The sequence below is a fragment of the Scylla paramamosain genome, chromosome 1 (assembly GCF_035594125.1).
Source record: "Scylla paramamosain isolate STU-SP2022 chromosome 1, ASM3559412v1, whole genome shotgun sequence".
NCBI classification, from domain to species: Eukaryota; Metazoa; Arthropoda; class Malacostraca; order Decapoda; family Portunidae; genus Scylla; species Scylla paramamosain.
Window position 1 is genome coordinate 40,620,193 of NC_087151.1, and position 5,000 is coordinate 40,625,192.

Genomic DNA, 5,000 nt, shown 5'->3' on the forward strand with positions numbered 1-5,000 from the left:
GAGGAAATGAACTAAGCATAATGAGGTGAAGGAGAGAGAGAAAGAGAGAAAGAAGAGGAACAGAAGAGATGGAAAGAGTTAAAAAACAGAAGGAAGAGAGATAAACGTGGAACAAATATTTAGACTGAAGGACGCCGCCGAGATCAAATCAAGATATGCATGGAGGATTGTGAAAATGAAACCTAACATGACTGACGGCTGTGAGTGATGGGTGCTGAGAAACTTGCTTGCGCGTGATAGAAAAAAATTAAAATGCACGGGATGGGAGAGAGAGAGAGAAAAAAAAAAGCGTGTGTGCATGTGAAAAAGATAATTAAAATGTATGGGATGAGAAGGAAGAAAAGAAAGAAAAATGCTGTTGATGCCATAATGTGAGCATGTCATTAATGATATAAGTCTGTTAGAGCTGGACTAAAAAAGAATATTGTTGACAAGATGAAAATATGTAAAAATTTGCGCAGCTTTACGTGAAAAAAATCATTAAAATACAGTTAATAGGAAAGAATGAAGGCAAAAAAAATGTTAATAATACCAGGATGCGTGCATAACAGGATGGGAAGATAATTAAAAAGTATGTATACGAAACAGACTTAAAAAAATGAGGGTGCTGATTAACATTATTATTATTATTATTATTATTTTATTTATTTATTTATTTATTTATTTATTTATTTATTTATTTATTTATTTATTTTTATTTTATTTTTTTTTTTTGCGTACACATGAAAGATGAAAAATTTTCGGAATCTGAAAAAGAAAAAATGTTGATAATGGCAGGATGTGTGCGTGACAGTATATGAACATATGAGAACTGACTTGGAAAAGGAGGATATCTGCAAGAAAAATAGAAATTTGCGTGTGAAAGTTGGAGAAAAACACATGGAGTAGGAAAAAATGTTAATAATGTCAGGATGCGTACGTGACAGCAGATGAACGTGTGATCAAAACTGCGCATGAAAACTTGGAAAAGGAGGATACTGAAAAAAAAAAAAAACTGTGTTGAAGAAACAAAAATGTAAGAATTAAGCGAGAAATAAAATAAAATATTAGTGATACCAGGATGTGTCCATGACAAGATAAGAACTTGTGATTAAAAATGCATATTATAACCGATTAGAAAAAGGAGGATGTTGACAAAAATTTCAAAATAAAAAAAGAACTTTCGTGCATATGAAAGAAAGAAAGAAAAAATAGTGCACGCAGCAGAAGAGAAAGGAAATGCTAGTAGTGATGGCAGGACGCAAGATAGGAACATTTGATTTGAGATATATATGATAACCGATCGGAAAAAAAAAAAAGAAAGAAGTTGACAGAAAAAAAAATTGTGGAAGAGCACATAAAACAAAAAAAATAAGCCCATTAAAAGTAAAAAAAAAAAAAGCATTAGTGGTGTGTGAGGATGCGTGTAAGACAGGACGAAAACATGTGATTAGAAAAAGAATGGATGTGAGAACTGACGTGAAAATTAGGATACGAGGATGGTGAGAAATGGTGACAAAAAAAAAAAAAAAAAAGAATTAAGGAGAAGTGGACAAGCCTGACCTGTCCCACCATGCACAGTTCAAGGCCGGAGCAAAGATGTGCGTGGGAACAGTGAAGCTCGTAAAGAAACGCCTCACACTTATTTATGAGAAAGAATTGAGGGATTTCTCACAATTATATTCGTGCTTAGTAATATTTCGCTTGAGTTATTATTGAATATATTTGTGACTTTCAAATAAGAATTAAAAGCATGAGTATATGTATCCGGACAAGGAATCGAGGAAGTTTACACGATTATATTTCTGTATAGGAATATTACCTTGCCTTTCAGTTATGATTTAATATTTTTGTCCACTAATATGAAGGCGAAAAAAGAAAAAAGACTCTGCAGATGACAGCTCCAATAGATAATAGTGAAAAAGAACATCAAAAATTATGAGAAGTATCTTGAAACGTGTGTGTGTGTGTGTGTGTGTGTGTGTGTGTGTGTGTGTAATATGATACCATTACTTACAGCAACTGTTACATGCACATCCAATGCACATCCGCCTCCTTCACTGCATGAGGCATATATACACATTTATCTACAAACAAACCTCATTACTCCTTCGCATGACTCCGCATGGGAAGCGAAGCAGCAGCATGCACAGGAGGACGTCAAAGAAGAACAAAAAATAAAACAAGTAACGCCATGAACAACAGAACGATAAACCTCATCACGGGAGACTTCATGGTGAGAAAACATGAATGAGAGGAAAATGAGAGAGAGAGAGAGAGAGAGAGAGAGAGAGAGAGAGAGAGAGAGAGAGAGAGAGAGAGAGAGAGAGAGAGACAGACGTGGGAAAGACGGAGAGTCACAGATGCCGCGTCATGTGAGTATTGTAGTGCAACACTTACGTGCCGGTCCCCGCGTGGACAGGGACCGTATAGTAGGCGCCGGACATACTGGGAAGGCGAGGCGAGAGTTGCATTAAGTTCACAGAGGAAACGATGCAGCGGTGAGTGTACCCTGAAAACACACACACACAGACACACACACACACACACACACACACACACACACACACACACACACATTCCCGGGAGATGCTTTCTTGGGGGTTTCCCTAGCTCACTCACTCTCTCGGAAGCGAAAGAGAGACAGAGGGGAGCAGGAGTGAGAGGCGAGAGGGGGCACGTAGGTCAGGGAGGAGTGGCGGGACTGAGTCAGTGTGGGAGTCTGTCAATCGGTTAGTGGGTCTGTTCAGTCAGGATAGTGACGTGAGAGAGAGAGAGAGAGAGAGAGAGAGAGAGAGAGAGAGAGAGAGAGAGAGAGAGAGAGAGAGAGAGAGAGAGAGAGAATGTTAGTCATTCAGGTAACGTTTTCCTTTGTCTGCATCATCATTGACTACCGTGTGGGTGTGGGTGTGTGTGTGTGTGTGTGTGTGTGTGTGTGTGTGTGTGTGTGTGTGTGTGTGTGTGTGTGTGTGTGTGTGTGTGTGTGTGTGTGTGTGTGTGTGTGTGTTTACTTGATGTTTTTCCTGTAATGGGGCTTTTCCTCATTCAACTTTTGTTCCTACTTTTTTATGAGTCTTTTTTTTATCCTCCTCCTCCTCCTCCTCCTCCTCCTCCTCCTCCTCCTCCTCCTCCTCCTCCTCCTCCTTCTCCTCCTCCTCCTCCTCTTCATTGTGACCCTGGAGGGCTACTAAGTTACGGCCTGCACCGGAAGTTTAGTCTACATTAATTGAGCTCATTGGGTTGTGTTGATGTAAAAAGTGGAAGACGAGGAGGAGAAGAAGGAGGAAGAGGAGGAGGAGGAGGAGGAGGAGGAGGAAGCAAAAGAAGGAGACGAGGGTTCAAGGGAGATGAAGGAATGTGACGTACGTGTTCAGAAGGGCGTGTCTCAGTTTGTAAATAGTTCGTGGTAAGTTCATTCAGATCCACAAAATGATGCTCGCCCTTGTAAACTGATCCGGGTTTGTTCTCTGTCCTTTTGCTTCGCTCGTCCTCATCCTCCCCTCCCCCCGCCAAACACACACCAGCTTTCCATCTACCCTATCTGTCATCTGTATCTGTTATCCTCCAGTCTAGTCTTCCACCTATCCTAACCTATAATACAACAGCCTTCCACCTATCCAACCATCCAATCTTTTCTCTTCGAACGCTCTTCCACTTATCCCAGTCTCTCCTCCACTAGCCTTCCACCCATCCCAACCTCTCCAGCAGTCTTCCGCGTACCTCAGCCTCTCCCCCACCAATCTACTCATAATCTTTCACCTACCCAACCTCTCCAGCAGTCTTCCACGTACATCAACCTCTCCTCCAGCAGTCTAGTTTTTCACCTATTCCATCCATCATCCAGCAGTCTTCCACCTACTGCTAACCTCTCCTCCACCAGCTCTCCATCTATCTCATGCCTCCTTCAGCAGCCATCCAGCTACCCCACACACACACACACACACACACACACACACACACACACACACACACACACACACACATATACACACACACACACACGTATATATGTTTCCAGTGTGGCGGGGCCGGGCGTGGTGAGGCAGAACACGTCCCGTCGGCAAGATGGGGCCTCTCTGGGTATCGTTGCTTCACCATTGCCACCATCGTCACACTTCCCCCTCGACCCTGTAATCCTGACGCGCCGCCAACAAAAACTTGCACCTGTTTTATGATTTACTCTCCATTTTTATGACTTTGCACACTGCCCGGGAGAGTTACTGCAGCGGCCGTGCGGAGGGCAAGGAACGAGGGAAGAGCTCCAGGCCTTCCATAGCACCAATAGGACTTCTCACAGGCGCGGTGAACCAGGGCAAGTGTCCTCAGCGGCCTTCTGCAGTGAGGCGAGGGAGGGACACAAGGAAGCAGGCCGTAAGGATTGGCGGAAGGACGGGAAGGAAGAACGGAGGGATGCGTGTTTAAAGGAATGAAGGATGTGTAGATAGGAGTGAAAGATGAAGGAATGGAGGTGATGAAAGATGGGTGGATGGAAAGGAGAGCGGGAGGCAGGGACGTGTATATAGAGGCTGAGAAACAGTTAGAGAAATTAAGGGAACAAGTGGAGGGAGGGAGGGAAACGTTAAGCAGCAGGAAGTGGCGGAACAGAAATGATAGTGACAGGGTCGAGTGACTGATATGACGTAATAGAGAGAGAGAGAGAGAGAGAGAGAGAGAGAGAGAGAGAGAGAGAGAGAGAGAGAGAGAGAGAGCGTGTGTGTGTGTGTGTGTGTGCACGTAGTTTTGAGGCAGACATGATGGGAATGCGTGCGAGCAGGCTGGCGAGGAGCGGCTCCCATTGTCCCTGAGCTCACGCTAGTTGTCCTCAAGGCTGCTGGGACAAGGGGCTCGAATAGGCGGCTCGGCGCTTTTAAGTACAAGGCGCGGGACGCTTATTTAAGTACACATTTGTAGTACGTGGCGTCGTGACAAACTAACTGGAAAGTAATGTAGTAGTAGTAGTGGTGGTGGCGGTAGTAGTTGTAGTAGTAGTAGTAGTAGTAGTAGTAGTAGTTGTAGAAGTA

At 43.5% G+C, this 5,000-nt stretch overlaps 1 protein-coding gene and 1 long non-coding RNA gene across 2 annotated transcripts in view; one reads left to right on the forward strand and one right to left on the reverse strand.

The window, feature by feature from the left end:
• LOC135105618 (uncharacterized) overlaps positions 1–5,000 on the reverse strand; it is a 56,880-nt gene that overhangs the window by 41,209 nt on the left and 10,671 nt on the right. The window lies entirely within an intron of this gene.
• LOC135105593 (uncharacterized) overlaps positions 1–5,000 on the forward strand; it is a 219,527-nt gene that overhangs the window by 21,813 nt on the left and 192,714 nt on the right. The window lies entirely within an intron of this gene.